The sequence below is a fragment of the Hirundo rustica genome, chromosome 7 (genome assembly GCF_015227805.2).
Source record: "Hirundo rustica isolate bHirRus1 chromosome 7, bHirRus1.pri.v3, whole genome shotgun sequence".
Classification (NCBI taxonomy): domain Eukaryota; kingdom Metazoa; phylum Chordata; class Aves; order Passeriformes; family Hirundinidae; genus Hirundo; species Hirundo rustica.
In genome coordinates, this window is record NC_053456.1 from 17,233,922 (window position 1) to 17,253,051 (window position 19,130).

Genomic DNA, 19,130 nt, shown 5'->3' on the forward strand with positions numbered 1-19,130 from the left:
GTTTGGAGCGGCAGTGTTTGTCTTCCCAAGTCACCGTTACGTGTGGTGGAGGCCTGGCTGTCCTGGAGATGGCTGAACACCGGCCTGCCCGTGGGAACCGGCGGATGAGCGCCTTGTTTGGCTTTGTTTGTGTGCGCAGATTTTCCTTACCTACTGAACTGCCTTTACCTCAACCCACAAGTTTTCTCCCTTTTACCCTTCTGATTGTCTCCCCCATCCTGGTGTCGAGGGCATGAGTGATTTCCCGTGTGGGGCTTAATTACCAGCCAGAGTTAAACCATGACAGACCTCATAAAGTTGGGCCACTAGTGAATTTTGCAACACTTAAGTTAGATCGTGGAATCATGGAGTCATTAAGGTTGGAAAAGTCCTTTAAGATCATTGAGTCCAACCATCAAAGTTACATACTCATCTTCCCTTTCCACTGTGGAGAAAGAAGTGGGATCCACAGAATTTTTCATAGCAAGGAGTAAACTACTTGAGGTAGTTCATGGAAAGGAGAGGTAAGACAAGTCTTTCCAGAAGATTAATGGGATTACTGATGCTATTTTATTTCCAAGTTTTCTCCTGAAAGGAGAAATTCAGCCTTTTTCCTAAGCAGCAGCAAAGCTTTTCAAAACCAGCTGGTGGTACTGTAGCCCATTTCTGTAGTAACTCAATAAGACTCTAATCATTGGGGCACTTGCCATGACTGCTAATTGTTGTGTTTCCTTTTTCCACCTCAGGGTAGATTGCATTTCTGTGTGGACAAAACGTTAGGGCTGTTGCAATAAATCTTGTGTGTGTGCATTCATACTCGTTTATTTTATCTGATTTGATATTGTGCAGACTTTTTATCATTCACTGGATATTTTTGGAGTAAAAAATGGTGTGAAACATATCAGTTATTTTTTTCTTCTCAGCTTTTTATGTGTTACAGTAAGTCAGTGTACGTAATGATAATTCAGGCAGAATAATGTTGATTTTGATCTATCATAAATTATGATTCTGACATGATGAAGATATGTCATCATATTTTAAGAATACTTCCTGAAAGTGGTGATGTCATTTGCCATACCTTCCTTTGTTTTTTGATTTGATCTAAAGGTCTGCTCTATTCTGTGAGTATGGACTAAAATTATAAAATGCTTTGTCTCTAGAAAGCAAACTGTTATACCTCTATAGGCCAATTTTTCATCTCAACACATTATGTAATAGCTCAAATGAGGGCACAAAACAACTCAAAAACAGCTGGTGGGAAACTTTATTCAACATTAGGCACTTTCAAGCCTGAAGTACTGTTCAGTGTAATGTGCATTGCTTAATGCATCATACGTCTTTATTAATTTAAGCTGATTGTGCAAAAAGGTCTTTGTCAGGACACCAGTGGACAGTTTCTGTTATGGAGTCATGCTGAAGCTAGAGGTCTGCCTACATTTGCTGCATAATGTAGCTGAGGTTATTTTTACTTTCCATTTTGTTTTTAAAAAGTAATGCTAAAAACATAGAGGTGGAAAAATTGCAAAACTGGTTTATATTCACAAAATGTCTGTGCAAGTAAAAGCATAGGAGAAGAGTATTATTCTCTTGGTTAGCATTCTGAATATAGATATCAGTGTCAGCTTTTGAGTGTTTGGACTTTTGGAGTTTGAATGGACAAGACTCAAGAGAGTTGCAAGTAGATGCTTTTCTCTACAGTGCCCTTTTTGAGACCATTTATGTTTCTGCTAATGTTGCCTTTATGATCCTTTTGCAATTTAAGGGTTGCTGAATAGAGAATTGCTAACAATATTGGCAAAGAAACCTTTAAATATTGTTTCAATAATCAAGAAAACACCTTGACGTTGACTTTTAATAATGTTAATTTCATGCTGCATTTAATAGAATTCCAGGACAAATAGAACAAAGCAGAAATAAAATAATGTGTAAACTATGGTTTAGAAAGAAAAATATGCATTTCATTCAAAAAGTAAAGCCTTGAATGGAATGAAATGTAACAAATGTAATTAAAAGTACTGGTTAACTATATTAAAAAAAAAAAAAAAGTATTTATTTGAGATGAGAAAGGTCATTTCAGGAACATGAAGTCATCTGAGTCACTTACTTTCTCAAAATGCCTGCAGGATAACTATTGACATGTTATAAATTACATCAGTAACCATGACTTCCATGAGAAATTCCATCTCAATTTAACTATTGCAGCATCCTCCACACTTTGATCTGGCCACAGATCCAGCTGGGTCCCAGCAACAGGTCCTGAACAAGGATCATGGGACAGATCTTCAGAGATATTGCAGTTATAATCATTGTTTGACTGGTTGCTACCACTTTTTGTTGGACAGGAGTATTGCAGAACTGTACCCCATGGTATACTGGGTGTGTTTTGAAGGTTCATGCTACTTTTTAGTTTAATTTCCTACTACTCTTCATATGTTGGAAATGCATGAGAGTGCACTAGGCACCTCTGCTCTGCACTTGATGTGTTTTCTCAGACTCAAATGTTCCGGAGAGACCATCTTTCTTCTAAGTTTATTCATTCCCCAGGGTAATAAAAACCCCATGACTCAGCTGGAGTTTGCAGGCACAAGTACACAAGTAAATAAAACCTGTCATATATAAATGCTGAACACAAAATAACAATGTTCACGGGATACTGATCCATTTAGTTGAGTGAATATTAATGATTAAAATTCATTTATAATTTATCTGTTTACTGCCATTTTGTTTTTATATAACTATCATATAAATATCTATTCAAATATCATTATTTTTAAATAGAAGACAGTTTGGGGTCAGTAAAAACAAAATAAAACTGTGCTGCACATTCCTTTAAACCAACAGGTAAAGATAAGCACTAAAGTTCCTGCTTCCAAAAATAATTTTGTTACAGCACAGCAGCAAAAATTCATTTCAAGTAAAGGTAAGGAGTAAAATTCTGGCTTCTAAAAATAACTTTTTGTTACAGTTCAGCAGTGAAAAACCAATACAAAGTGCTGATGGACCAATCCTCTTGTTGCTCTATGCTTTAGCAGGCTGCCCATTATCTGAATAATAGATAAGACTGCTGCTTCCAGACTGAGAGCAGCTCCTGCAGAGCAAACTCTGAGCCCCTACTTATCCCAGCACAGGGAGACCCACCAGCAGTGGGGCAAACCACAGACCTGGCTTGGGAGGGCCAGAGTTACTCACCACACTCCAAGCTCTGGGCAGCCCATGCTGCCAGGCCTGCCCACCTCTGCGTCCACTGTCAGCTTTTCCTGCGTCTGATCCATCCTCCTCTCCTCATCCTTGATCAGGGAGAACTGAGGAACTCATTTGGTACTGACTGGACTGATTTATTTGGTTTCCAGAAAGTTATTCCACAGTACTTGTAAAAGCTGGGAGAAACTTACGGCTTTTGTAAAATATGTGGGAGAGATTAACCAGGTTAACCTGCTTTGCACATAATGAGACCAAAGTAATTTCCGAGGCATGACTTTGGTGTGTTTTGTTTTCCATTTTTATTCACCCACTCAGTCATATTGGTTTATTTACTTGTTCTCTACTTTCTATAATCATAAGGAGTTTATTCCAATGAAGAAAATAACTTCATTCAACCTCCAAACCTGCATCTTATTTGTAAGATCATACAAATAATTTTTAGCATTTTCCATTCCTGTACATAAAACTTCCGTAAAGCCTACATGAACTATGCCTTTCCCCCCTATTCTTCACATGATTTTCAAACAAGTTTAGCTGCCCTCAAAAATAGGTCACAGCTGTGCCCAGTGCTGTGCCTCTGCTCAGGTGTTAGTCTTTGCAGGGTGAAGAAAAGCTCATTGGCAGAGCCAGCCTGGTTTAAAGAGGAGGTGAAGAACGTGGGCCTTATTATCTGCAACACCAGCGTCAGAGTATTTCTGTGTGTCTTGGGCAAAGGCAAGACAACCTCCAGAGAAAGCATGGACAAAGGTTTCTGATTTGTCGGGTAAGTAATCAGTAAATGGGCCAGCTGTCCTGCATAGCTAGGCCTCCTGGTATCACAGATCTTTTCCTGTGAGCCTTAATGTACAAATTTGGTTTTTGGCAACTGATTCCTTAATGAAGTTTCTGATGAATATCTTGAGAAGTTAAAATCTCTTTTCCCACTTTACCTTATTTAAGCTGCAGATCATAGAAGTTTTGCATACAATTTTGTACTTTAGTTGGATTGAAATGCTTTAATATTTCTACCAGTGGCAAAACTATGGTTTTTCCTTTCAAAGCATTCTAAAGGTTGCAGTTTTGTTGTTCTGCTTTAAGGAAAGGCTGAAGTGGTGTTGAAGAGCACCTGCTATATGGCCAAGGGCAACCTGGGGCTGAGGGCTCCTTTTGCAGGCAGTACATAGGAAAGATAAAACCAAAGTCCCAGGTGAGGTGGAGAGGAAGCTGCCTGGAGCCAAGGGAAGATTTGCTTAGACCTCAACAGTCACTGGAGCTGGACAAAGCATGGTTGAGAGGCCAGGCCAGCACATGAGGGAGTGTCAGAGAGGAGTTTGTTGTTAGTCATTGCTCATTAGTTCCTTTTTCTAATGATGAAATTATTATTAGAGCTCTTACTCTGAAGAACCTGATTTCTTGGTTTCTTTTATGGATTTTAAGCTCCTTGATCTTATTTGGGAGCTCCTTATAAAGTAGATCAAGACAGAGACTTTGCAACACCACTGATAAATTTGTGATCCTCTCATCTGTCGGTAAAAACTGTATAGGAGTAAGTTTGGTTTTTTATATCTTTTTAGATCTAAATACGTCTAAACTTCATCTTTCCTTTTAAAAATGGAAAACTTCAAAATTGTGTCTTACTGGGGTTATTTTACAGGTGAAAAAAATCTGATGAATACCACAGAGTACTGCCTGACAGACCTGCATGAGGTAAGAGTCAAAGATTAAATCCATGCTTGAGGCAAACTATTTTGATTTCTGTCTCACATCATGATGAGTGTGGCTTGAGCAAAAGAAGAACAGTGTGTGTGTGTCTTGTTACTGTAATCAACTCAATAATAGAAGATATGTAGAAAGTTTTTCCCATTTTTTTGCAGTTTCTGCAACTGTAGAGAGTGCATAAGGAATACTTAAAACACTGAGTGCAAATTTGTTGGTGCTATTTTAACTTCAGATCGTTGTTTTAGAATAAGGGGAAAATTGGCTCAGGGAAGTAAAAAATAGGAAAGAAAGTAAGGGAAAAACAAAAATCACAGATGGATGATACTATAAATGGATGAAACTGTAAGTAATGAGGAACACAATTGCTAGTTATTTACAGACTTAGTTAAAATCAATAGAGGACAATGACACTTCAATACAGACAAATATAGAACAAGGATGGCTTTTAAGAGATATGCACTTGGCTGTTGGGGGTGGGGGATAAAAGGTGTAAGTGTGCTTAGACAGATACAGAAGTGGTGTAGGTGGGCAAGGTACAGCTTTTCCTGGTTATTCAGCTTCCTTGCAGTAAATGCACTTCAAAAACAACATGTTCAGACTCAGCTACCTGCTACAAGCCACCAAGCATCTATTAAAGGATGGAGGAATTAAAAAATAACATAGTGTGGAAAAACAGCAGTTGAACTTATTTAAATTAAGACCCTAATTTCTGCTTGGACTTTTTATGGAGGCAGTTTTCCCTGGAATGTAAACTGCTGTTTACACTTGTCTAAACCTGGTTTAATCTCAGCCATAGATTGTAGGTCTCTGGCTTTTGTGGAAGAAAAGAGACACTGAAAATCTGTTTTACTGACCTTGTTATGGATTTTGGCAATAGGAATTATCCTGATGGCGCAGGCTTTCAGGGGTGCATTGTAGAGGCAAGAATAAAGTATCCCATATAATACCTCTCCCACCTGATAGCCCAAAAGCTCTGACTTTCCTGATAAACTCATGACATGCTGGGGTAATAGGAGTTTTACTGTCTTTTCAGTTTTTCATCTTGCTGTGTTCCTGCTTTAAAAACATGACAAAAATCTTCATTTCTCCCTCTCTTTACTCTGGTACCCAGCAAGAAAGGCTGATAAATGCTGCCAATTTCATGGAACAGTGTTTTATACTCAGTCTACACAAGTGAGAGTCATCACACAGGATCATGGTTACTGGAGGAAGGTCAATATCTGAAAGGATTATAAAAGGAAAAATGGAAAGAGCAACAAGTAATGTATTTAGGAGACAGAAACAATAAATTATGAGTGTATGCTGTCTAGAACCAGTTTCTGCTGTTGCAGCAGCTGAGCTCAGCAGGATGGAAGGTGCTTTTCATCTCTAAGTCCAAATTCACAGAGCAGGGAGACTGCTTTCCCCTTCCATCCCATCAACACACTGCAGTAGGACACAGTCTCTGCAATTTTCTGGGCTGCATTTTTAGGAGATGACCAAATGATTAATTTCATACATATATTTTATCCCATGTATATTATGGATGGGAATACCAGTGATTGTCTTGTTTCTATTTCATCTACCATAGTGATTTAGTGGAGCTCTGGCAATGAACACTGTCTTGTTTTTTTTGTCCTGTTATCTCTACTTTGCAGTCAGGCCTAGCTATTTCATGAGTGGAGTTACTGGGTTTGGGAAAAAGGAGCCCATAAGCTGTGCAGAGCTCTGTTCCCTTGAACTCTGCTTCTTGAAGGAAAGGGTGCTCAGCCATTCACTGGAGATTTTTAAATTATTATTATTTATTATTGTTACTCTCAGAAGCCTTCAAACATTAAGAATACTGTGAAAATTTTTGAGAACTTTGACTGTGTTGTAGGTTCAGGCTATTCATTACCAGTAACTGAACAGCACTGGGAAGTCCAATTCCTCAAGCATTGCTGAGCATCTTCTCAACTGCCACTGAAATTCCATCCTACAAAAGCATGAAACAATTTCTAACATTGCTTGGTGGATTTGAAAGGCAAATCTATAGAGGAAATATTAGTTTAAAGTTATCACAGGTATACATCAGACTTCATTCTTATAAGAGATCAGCAAATCTGTCCACATGGGTCAGTTGTATCTTTATAATACCCAAGTCAAAGGACTGAGCACTGTAAGTCCCCTGGATACAAACTTGAGTATATGTGGATACCGAAATGTATCGAGGGCATCTGGCAAGTGAATATCTCTACAGAATGCCCATGTTTGAACAGATAAAAATATCTCTCCAGGAGAGCACCTGGAAAAGAACTCGGATCAGTTAGATCATGTATACTCCCTTGAGAACTCCAAACAACTATAGAAGGAATTTAGATTCAGTGATCTCTCCTTGGGGTTTCTCTGGTGATTTCTCCCAAAGCACTGGTGTTATGTGGCCCCTATGCCAAAAATAATGTATCAGGATATGAGAGAGCTTGTCTCATGACAGTCATCAAACTCTTTTAGAGAAGAGGGGGACAAACCCTATTATAACTGGCAGCCCATGCAGGCAGTAAGGGATGACTTAGAAGCAAGAAAGAGTGACACAAGACCTAGAGGTTGTCCATCTGGGACTAGTAGCTAAAAAAAAAAAAAAAAAAAAAAAAAAAAAAAATATATATATATATATATATATATATCACTGACTTTGTTGAGGGTAATCAACAAATAGTAAAAAGAAAACTTGTTTCAGCTGACTGAAATTTCTGCCAGTCTTCAGTGTCCATTAGCAGTATAAATAGTGCACAGACTGATAGGAGCCATCACAAATATTCTCTCCCACTGGGAGGTTTAATAAGTATTGGAAGTAATATTGGAATAAGTATTTAGTAGCTCCTAAAAATGGCTATAATGTTTATTGATTTAAGACTTTGATATTCTACTGAGGAATAATCTGAGGCTTTCATAATGTAAATTATATGGCTGTCTATATATAGTTTTAAAACACAGTCACTGCTCTAAGTCTAGAGGCATTATCTGTATGTATATCTTTGAGGTAGATTTTAATACCTGTACTTAGGATTGTTTAGGTTTTGAGTATTATTTTGTGGGATAAAACTACTGTTTGCTTTTAATTTTATTTTCTTTCAAGTTTGTCTATAACCCACCACCTGCATATGAAAAAAAAAAAAATGAGTGTCAGGTTTAAAATTTAAGGTTATCTTTGTAACAAAATATTTAACCACACAAAGTGATAGTGTTGGGTTTTGTGGGGCTTTTTTGTTTGGATTTTGAGAATAAGCCTAGAAATATGATTTTTGTCTGATCTAGTCTCTTCTCTCAGGGATTATGTTCCCTGTGGAAAGCCAGGAGAAACTCCCAAATTTTGTAGCCCAGCTGGCATTTGGATAGTATGTGAGTAACATTCAGCCCACAGTGGAACTGAAAGAAATGGTGAATGTTGATGACCTGAATAAAATACTTTGTACTGTAAAACTGTTGTAAAACCAGCACTCACTCGGTTAGACATTGTACCATAAAGAGGAGCACAAGAATTAAGGTTATTTTGGTAACTTCAGGTTTGCCAATCTCTCCTTTGGTGCACTCCATCCCAATATACCTCAGCCTCATTATTGTTTATTCTGTGTTTGAATAAATGTATGTGTAACTATAAATTCACCTATATTTTCTATAGAAATCCACAGCAAGGTTAATATAGTGTATAATTATTATTACAGTGAAATTGTTGGGTTTTTTTTCAGTATGTAAAAGGCTGTCACTTGAAAAATGAAGCAGTTACAGCTTCCATAGCTGACAGGGAAAATTCAGTTCCAGTGTAAACCAATGAGCTATACTACTGTGTCATGGGATGTGGCCACACATGCTGGGTAGCTGATGAGAGGACTGGTGGAGAGCTCAGCTCTCTACTCTCATGTCTCAGCAAATCTGCACAAGGCAATCTTAGGCTTTTCGTGTTGTTCATATGACCTGTTTTTATCTTCAGCTACACCCAGTGGCCCTTGCTAAAATCCATTATAGCGCTGCAGATCTCTCTGAGCACAGACTCTGTGGGCTAAGAGACCTAATTAGACACCTAAGATTGTATTCTCTCCGTTACTCCACACAAATGATTCTGGTGGGAAACATATTTAGCCTCAAAATAGGAATAATATCAGGTTTTTAGAATAAAATATCTGTAATTCTAGAAGAGGGGAAAAAATACATGTTACAATAAGTTGCACAAAATACCCTAACCTACCATAATGGGAGAAATTCCTCAGAGCTGCATCTGTATTTTTGTGGCAGCTCTTATTGAGGAAGTGGAATAATTCTCTCTTCACCAGAACTTTAAAACCTTTCTCAAATGCTTCCATGCTTTTCTGTCTTGCTGGTGTTGTGTGGTGACAAACAGCAATGCTGTTTACTTCTGCTCGATTACAAACCTCCTGCAAACTTGTCACAGTGTACTAACTTTCTAGAGTTTTGGGGTTTTTTTCTCTCTTTTCCTCATAAGAGTTTAAGTGTGTTACAGAGTCCTTGTGCACACGTGGCCCCTCTCTGTAGCCAGGAGCAGGGATGTGGTTGTCTCTCCCACCCTCACAGAAGACTCCAAAGGGCAGCTCAGGCTGACTGCAAAGGGAGGACATAGAGGAGAATGTTACAGTTAATAACACAAAGGCTATTTTTCCTCCTTTCATAAAGATAACAGCTAAATGCTGTGACTGGCTCACAGTGATGCTTGAAATGATTAAATTTGAATTAGAAATCGTTTTGCTTCTTCTGGACCTGCTTTGGTCTGCTTCATTTTCTCAAATGTGTGACTTGCAAAAATGTTTGCTAAGCTTCATTATATATCTCTTCTCAGGACACACATCCTTTCAAACAGAATCCTGGCCCTAATATTAGTTACAAACAATCAAGTGCTTGCCATTATACTGGAACTAGTTAGTGTTTAGGCAAAATTAAATTACTTTTGCCTTCTGAGTTGATAAAGCCTTTAGACACTTTGTCTTTTTAAATGCTTAAACAATATGGTAAACTTGTGGAATCTTAACGCTGCAAAGATCACACAGACTATCTTGACAAATGGAACAGTAAGTAGCAGAAATACTGCTGTAATAATCGGTAGCTAATTGAAGTGTGTGTCTGATTATAGAACAATTGAATAATTGCACCTCTTAGCTTTACCAAGAAGTTGCCATCTGGGGTAGGAGCAGTGATGTGCTGGCAGATGGTCTTCACATGAAGAAACAACCTGCTTTTCATCAATAGCATGACTGCACTGCTAATTAGAGAAGAGTGAAGAAGGCATAAGTCAAGGAGGAATTTCCAAATCTAGATGAAGTTTAAGAGATCCATTAAGATAATTTCAGGGTCAGTGTTTGAAATCATAGTTGTTATTGCTGAAAACATAAGTACTTTTTAATGACTTCATAGTCTGAGAAGGACATAGGCCTTTAAAACAAGATACAAATGGAGTTTAGGTGCCTAACTAAAAATTATGAGAACTCTTGACTCATATTGCCTTCGGCATGCTGGAATCTCTTTAAATTAATGATTTTCAGATCCCCATCCCACCCTCACATAACTCAAAAATCTAGAAACATTGTCTGGAAAGGGACTGGGTGCCTCTCTCCTAGACAAATGTTAATACTCCCTAAACACTGCTGGTAAGGAGGATGCCTGCAGACAACTGGGCCTATTGATCACAACATTCAACCCTGTCTCAACTCTATTCCTTTTTGCCTTAAAAGGGAGGAGAAGAAAAAAATAACCCACCTAAAACCCCAAACCCAGGCAACCCAGTGAAAAATGGCCATGAGAGAAATAAGGGACAGATTTGCTCAGTCCAAAGTCATATGAATAGTTCTGCAAGTCTTCTGAGTGAAGACATTTTGGTGGACTGTTGTCCTGGTGGGTTGTCAATCTAATTGATTCCTCTTTCCACCAGAAGATTTCTCCAACAGAAAATAGAAGACTTTGTCTCGTTATTTGGTACCTTCAGAAATTTGGAATGCAAGGGCAAATGACTGCTTTTACATGTGAGTGGTTTGTGCTGCGTGGTGTGGATTCACTCTCTTTAGGTAATAGTGTTCTGAGTTTCCCTTCTAATGCAGATGATTGTCTCAGAAATCTTGAACAGAAATACATTATTCTCTCCATTAACTCTAGAAGGCAAGAAGTTAAAAACTAATATTTCAATACCTGGTGAGCATGTTTTTCTTACTAGTTTGGTTGGTTAACATTTTGTTTGTTTATTTTTTAAAACTTTATTATATGGCATTCAAACCCTTCAAGATTTTAGAGAAAATCATGAAGATTTAGATATCTTTCCAAGTAAAAAAAAAATCCGCAAAAATGCATTGTCCTTAAAATCTCAAATCTGCAGAGAAGAATATTAATTTAAGTTCTGAAAGACACCGGATTTTCAAAGTGGGGATTTGTGGTCCAGATAAACTGATATTCTTCTCATCTGCGTGTCTTATCTTTTTACAGATCTTATGGGAACGACAAAAATTAAATAGCATTTTACTTCTCCAAAACTGGACTGGCTGTTATCTGATCATTTCCTTATGACAAAATTTCACTGGTTTTATAATGTAGCTTTTTGTCTGTTGCTGTCATGAAGTTAACTCAAAGTAGCTCTTGTTTTTCTTCTGACATTAGGAACCAGTCTCTACCTTCAAAAAATCAGGGTTGATATCCCTTATAAATCTTTAAGTTGTCTATGAGATATAAATTCCTTGCTAATTTCAACACATATGCATTTTTTTGTTTCTAAAGCCCCATAGATTATGGATTCCTTTGGAAATTTACTCTGTGTATTTCCTTTTGTTATTGATAAATGATGTAATGTTTGAAATGTGATAAATACCAATTTTCTGCAACAATAATTAACAGCAGTGCTGATATTTAACATAAGAAAACTAAACCTTGGTGTTGTGTTCTGTTATTTAATGCAAATGCTGATCCTGTTTTACGTAAGTGTACTTTTCCTAAATGGTATTGTAGTGGTCAAACCTCATAAGCTCTGGAACACATTTACTGAGTCTCACCCTTTCCCTCTTGCCCCTGGGACACAATGTCAAAGCAAAAAGTCAAGGATAAAATAATAAATGTGGAATGTGTCTCAGCTAAGAAATGAGAAGCAAAATTCTGGCAAAAACTAAGGGTTTTCTTTTTATTCACTTTTGATTATACAGAAGCTAGTAGAATATCAATCCCTGTCTATGCACACTGACTTGCAGAATTGATGCAGTATGGATGATCTGTATAAATCTTTTAAGTGTAACCTCTGATTTGTTTAAATGTGTCACTCTTGTTCATTCACTTTGACACAGCAGTCTGAGAATTTAATGTGTGATGGGCTATAGATAACAGTAATACTCCTAAGGAAAAAAGAGTATGTGTTTTCATTTTGTGTCAGAGAATAGACAGAGAAGGGAAAACAATAAAATGCAGATTTAAAATGTCTCTTCTCTATTGCCATATCTCAGTAATGGAACAGCTTTTCAAAGTGGGCAGGCTTTTAACTCATTTTCAAAGCAAATATTGACATTATTTATCAGTGGTATTTACTCAGCTGCTGTATAACTGGGGTCTGTATAGTCTGGGACATGACTTGATTTCTTTCTGTTTCCATGTTCTTGAACAAGCCTCAAAGGAGGTTACACAGGAAAGTAATCTCAGATGTGTTCCATCTTTTTGCTCTGAAAAGTGAGTGGCATTAATATAGTGGGTTGGGAAGGGTTCTTCAACCAGCAACATGCAAGGAAGGTTTTGATATATTTTTTGTTTGATTTGGTATATTTTTTTTGTTTCTAATGTTTCAACCAAGGTTTCAAGGATGTTGTGGAGCAAAATACCTTTCTATCAGAAAGATGAATATTTTGGGGTTTGTTTTACTCCCTTTGTAAGAGAAAAGAAATTTACACTTAAGTGGGTGCATTTCACAGCATACATGTACACTCACATAAGTTTTAATCAAAGAACAATCATAAGAATGCAAAACTGATCTCTGGAAGCATCTTGTGCTGTTTTGATCTGGCCTTTAATTGTATGGGTATCTGGCATCAGCCAGCCACAGGCAGGAAGGTGCCTGTGAAGCAGCTGCTCAACGGTACTTTGTTTCCTCCCACATTGTCCCCCCTGTGTCAGCATTCTTTGTGAACTCAAACCTTGCTCTGATGACTGGGTTATTCAGTACATTTTAAATGCTAGCTTCAAATCAGAGCTGATTCTTCAATTAAATTTAAATTTGCCTGAGGAACATCCTGCAGCCCCCCAGGAACTCTGGTCCTTTCTCTGGTACCATTTCTTTTGCCCCAGTAACTTTCAGTTCTTTTGCACGGGTGTCTTATCTGATATGTCTCTTCTCATGCCTCCTGCTTTTTGCATTCTTGGTCTTTTCCTCCTCTTTTACCAGGGCTAGCCCCAGCCTGTGTGCTGCACATCAATCTCAATTTTCTTTTTAATGGATTCTAATTCCATTTCTGTGTAGTCTTATCTTCTTTTCCCTTTCTCTTATCTTTTCTGTGTCTGATTATAGCAATCATTCACTGATATCCATGGAGACAACAGGGCATGTGCTCTTAAATTCCTACATCTGGCCTGTAGTGTTGCAGGAGACATCTTCCATGGACAGCTTCTACCAAAACAGAAGAAATCTCTACTGAACAGGAACAGAATTTATTAAGGCTCTTCTTAGAAAATTTCAAGTCAGTCTTCAAAATCTTGGAGACACTGGAACATTTCTTAGACAAGTACATCAAGTAGGGGGATGGTGAGTTAAGTTTTTAAACATGGACAGAAGAGTTTACCTTGCTTTTTGAGGCAGGGAAATCATTATGATATTTCTGCAGGGTACTTAGGATGGAAAATTCCAGTTCAGTCTACAGAAAAAGCTTCCAGAATTTGAGCAACTAAAACATTAAAGGCAGGATCTTAAAATAGGAACTGTTAAGCAATCTTACTAATAGCTGGTATTACCAGCCCCACCTATATAAAATATAAGTATTGCTGTTCTAATAGCCTAAATGCACTAAATACCACTAACATAATATTAGTAATTGCTACCAGAAAGATGTGTCTGTTTCCTTGACTTTATTGATCTGCCAAAATTATAAAGTGGCAGTACTTTATGTAAGCTTTATTTAAAAGCACAAAGGAGAGTGATGACAGAATAGTTTTATATACTAATGTGATAAATATAGCAAGAACTCTGTTCTGCATGTCAAGGACAGAACAAGCCCCTGAAAATGCTATTTATTTGCTAGAATTGAGGAAAAGTTTAGATAGGATTTTGTTCTGGTTTTAGATAATGTCCCTTAAAGAAGAAATCTATATTTGAGGCCTAGAAACATGAATAAAGTAGCTTACTGACTGATCCACAGTGAGTTTTGAACATACTCAGATTAGCCTATGGTGCAGGCAAAGCAGGCCAAGAAATAAGACTTCATTTTATTTTTTGAGGGGTACAAGCAGGCATTTGAACACTTTCTAATTTTAATAACTTGCTATCCTAAGTAATTTTCTTTTTCTAACATTTGGTTAGCAACAAGACTCAGACCACAGCATTGAATCACTCAGATATAAGACTACAAGAGAAACGTATTTGGAAGCGCTAGATAAACCACTTCTGTTGATCTTCTTGTATGGATTGATTTCTTTGTAATAAAATTAATAACTTTGAGAAAGTTGTATTTCCATACTGCCTCTCCAAGTTCTTCTTTATTTCTCTTCCCCATTTTGCACAGAAGATTTTCAGCTGCTATTATACAAATGTTGAAAAAAATGGGTCACTGTTCAGCTGGATTTCAACACTTTGTGCTGTTTATTTGTTGCTTTTGTTTTGTAGAGGGCCTTGTTCACAACATAGCTCTTGTTTCATAGTAGTTGTATTTTTGCTTTCTTTTGTATTATGAATGATGTGTATTCTCTAAGCTTTGCTATCTAAATAAGAGTTTAGACTATGGAAAAAGAGAACTTGAGTGATGAGAAATCTTGATATGGGGCAAGAAATGCATGGAGATATTGGGAAGCCCACTAAAAATGTGTATATGTTACGCAACGCCTTATGCCATCAGTACTTAGGTGTATTCTTATGCTTGTTTTCATTCTTCTGTAGTGAAAAATGTGGTTTGGGGATTTGTAAGCTATTGGAGAGCCAAAGAAAAATAAGTGTGTTGAAGAGCGTAGTGCACACCTAATTTCATTGGGTGTGGAGGACAGTGAAGCTCCATTTACACTTGCATCAGTCACTGACAGTGCAGTTGAGCTACCAGGCACAGAGCTGAGCTATGTCCTTTTCCATTCACAGCAGAAACATGCCAAGAAGTTTTTCAGATACTACCCATGAGAGAGACTCCCAGCCCATGCATAACAAGCTTATAATGAGAGTGTTAATGACAATGATTAGCAGCAAAGCACTGCTGCCTTTTCGACCACTCGAGTTATCTGTGCAGCTCCTGTTGACTCCAATAAACCCTCCTTAGTGCTCCTGCTAGCACAACATTGATGAAGAATTTGAGTTTCAGAACAAAATCTATATAATACCTTGCAATTTAATTATGGGATTTTTATGTGAAATCAGCTCCTGTTAGTGTCCTCATCAGTTGTCTTGTGGATCATCTGCTCAAAATGTTCAGTGCAGATTCAACAGAAACAAGTTTTTCAGGAAATTAGAGTCATGGGGTAAGAGGAAAGATCTTTTTGCAGATTTATTCCCAGTTAAAAGCTAGAAAATAGAGGGTGGGAGTAAATGGTTAGATTTGTTTTTTCTAAAAGAAAGATTAGATCCCATTAAAAATTGTGTTGTGTGTTCAGTGTTTTCATACAGTCCATTTATAATATGAAAAGAATAATCAGAAGTCTAATAGGAGAGTCTAACTCTAAAGAATTGCAGAAAACTCTCATAATTGATGATAATCTGGGATGACAAATCAGTTTTGGTAAATGCAAAGTAAGATGATTGGAAAATAACATTTATATATGTATATAAATGATGGACTCTAACCTAACATTGCAGGAAGTATTTTAGTGTTAATGTGGCTACTTCTCAATAAAAATTAGGTCATTGTTCACAGATGTTCAATTGAATGCTAAGAATTATTAGAAAAGGGATTCTTAACAAAATATAGAAGGATGATTATGCAACAGAATAAATCTAAGATGCTCCCACATCTTGATAATTACGAACAATTCTGATCTCCTTACCTGAAAAGGCTAAACCGAGCTGAATTAAAACAAACAAACAAAAACAAACAAAAAAGCAAACAATGTTGATAAAAGATGTGGAATGAAGTCTGTGTAAGAAAAGGCTAAATAAGCATTTCACCTTTGAAAAGAGATGATCGAAGGAGAGTGGTGTATAAAATTGTGAATGTCCTACAGAAGGTGAGGTGTTGGGGATGAGGAAGGAAATGTTCACTTTTTTTTTTTCTTTTTTTAACAGAATAAAAGTATCCAGCGACAACTTTAAAACTCATTTAAGTACTTGTCATGCAACATAGATTCAAATTGGAATATCCATTTACAGGAAGCTGTGATAGCCAAGAGCCTTAGTGGGTTGAAAAGAATTTGGACAAATTCATAAAGGATACATGTATTACCGGCTGCTAAAATTATGGTTTAGATGTGATCCTTGCATTCCATGTACTGAAGCACTAATTGACTGTTTTTACACTCCTTGAGCATCTGCACCTAGCCAGTAGGAGCAATTAAATTCTGAGCTAGATGGACTTTGTCTGACATAGCTTGATTGTGGTCATGAAGCTCATGGTCTTCCTCTGGGGATGGTAAATCTTGAGGGACAGAGCTCTTTGATGAAGACAGTTTGCAAAGACTTTGGGCATCACTTTAATTTCACTGTCCTTTGGTAGCTGGAGAGATAAAACATTATGCAAATAATTAGCTAATAAATAATTACTGACTATATTGAGAGAGTGAAAAATGAACCTATTTTGGTGTTTCTGCTGCAGCTGATCTGTTTAATCAGTTTTTTATTCTAACAAATAAAACTGTCCTGCACTTTGAAAATTTGTTCTTACAAAGTACTGTGTCTTCATGGGAAGCATTCACTGTTTTAGGTGCAATTGCTGTCTTTTTTTGACAGTCAGGAATCCTCAGGAAGCTGTTTTGCAGTAGCTCTGTTGTCTCATTTCCATCTGCAGTGAGAAGAAATAGATATTTACCTTTTTTTGTGTTCATATGCTTTAATGATAAACTGACTACTTTCCCCCAAAACCCCCCACTGTGTAATAGATATTTGAAACTGCACCTAGCCATTGACAAGGTGCCTGAAAGATTTCAGTAGCTGTAATTTTGAGAGAAAGGAGCAGAAAAGTTTGCACTAAGGAGTCCCTTGTGCTTTTCAAGAAAAATATTTTCAGGCTTTATATTTCTATAATTTGGGATGTCTGGAACATCTTTCAGCACGTATAGAGATTGTATTACTGTAGATGTTACAGGTATGTTTTTGGCCCTCCTAGCAGCATTCTCCAGTTGGAACTAATTTATTTAATATATGATCTTCCTCTCTTTGCTTGTACTTTTTTACTCAGATGGACAAAGTGTCAAACTAGACACTGAGTTTGAACCTAGTAACTTACTTAAATACTTTTGAAAGCCACCTGTGTGAGCATTTCTATAACAAAGTGTTAGTCAGAACACATTTGTGGAAAAACTTTTTTAGGTTTGTAGGAAGAGGTATAAGGAAGGATTTAAATCCCTAAGTTACATGGTGCAGCAAACTTCACAAAGTGTGTGGGGAGAAGCAAAATATGACAGTACAGTCTAGCCCAGGCAGAACTCCCCTCCTAAGCTTGGTTTAGGAGAGAGCACTGCCCTGTGTCTGAGCTATTGCCATAGTGCTGCTGCCAGGTTACATTATCTCAAGCACAGGCTACAACAGCTGCCTTGCATCCAGCACAGCAGTTAGCAAGGACAGGGATTTCAGATAACCTTCTGTCTGTGAGAGCTTAGAGCAGATACCTAGAAATGAGGCCTGAAAATCTTCAGCATGGAGGACAGGGAGTACTTAGTGCTAGCCAGTATAAAGATTTGGGCCTCTTGGGAATCCTGCACCACTCTCCAGTGGTTACCTTGTCCAGGATCAGTGAGAAAGATTCTACAAGTATGAAATTTATCTACATTTCTGGAAAGAGCCCCTTGCAACTTCTCACCCAGGATACAGAGTGGAAGTAGGGGCAGCAGCAGCTTCTGTCAGTTAAAGCCCTCAAATTGGGATGAACAACCCTAGTCCATACAGGAGTACGTGGCCAAAATGAGCACAGCCTTACGGCCTGGGAGCAGTGTTTATGGTGCTAAAAATTAAGTCAAGCTTGTTTGGATGCTTAATCAAGTCTAAAACGCTTAACTGGAAAGCATAAAGGCAGCAAATCTGATGCATCTGAATGTCACATACGGTGGCCACAGGAAACCCACCTGCAGTTTGCAGATAAATATGCTCTGTGCAGCAGTTCATAAGGTGTATGGACTGCAGTTTTCATGGATTCAGGAAATTCATTGCTGGATCTTTCTAAAACACTTTTCAGATGAAGAAGTGCCAATAATCTCAAGTATAACATTAGAAGACCTTAATTTCTTGGCATTTAGAAAGTGAATTCTTTATCTAGAAAGCTTAAAATGTCATAAATTTAGAAGAGGAGAACCCCCTGGGATATCCACATTAAATGCATTAACCCCCTTAATGAAGATCTCTGTCTAAACTATTAAATGTAACAACACTTCTTTCTGTGAAGTACAGGACTCTGGCTCATATTGAAAAAATACTCCTCATATTTACGCTGCCCTTTTAATTGCAAGACCTTAATGAACTTTTACAAACTGCATCTATGCTCTAGGAGGCTACAGAAAACTCCAAGAATAATGCAACAGCTGCTTTGTATAATCCATATGTACTGGAGATTACTTCATTTTAATTCAGGTTTCTACAGCTATTTGTCTATGACTTGAAGGTTGTGACCGTGGTGCCTCACAGTGAGCAGAGGCCACTGCTGTTGTACCTGCTGAACTTGCAGTCCAAGAGCTCAGGACAAGATTAGAGACATTCAGGTCTGTGCAACGTGAGGATTGGGCAAGGTTTAAACTCCCAAATTACAGAGAGCTCTGTAACTGAAGCCCAAGCATAGCCTTCCACTGACACTAGAGGCTGCATGTATGTGCATGCTGTCTTAGAAAGGAGAGTGAGAGCATCTAAGCCTTTTTTGCAAATAGGAATGAAACAGATACTTCTAAGCTCCAGAAGCATCAACCAAATTCCCTGTTTATACCTGTGCCTATTGGTGGCC

The 19,130-nt window shown here is 37.6% G+C and overlaps 1 long non-coding RNA gene across 1 annotated transcript; it reads left to right on the forward strand.

Moving 5' to 3' along the window:
• Positions 1-3,824: 3,824 nt before the first annotated feature.
• Positions 3,825-12,294, forward strand: LOC120755487 (uncharacterized). Its single transcript, XR_005701783.1, has 4 exons — positions 3,825-3,943; positions 4,814-4,866; positions 10,772-10,862; positions 11,317-12,294. It is a non-coding gene; the product is annotated as an uncharacterized LOC120755487 (long non-coding RNA).
• Positions 12,295-19,130: the final 6,836 nt, after the last annotated feature.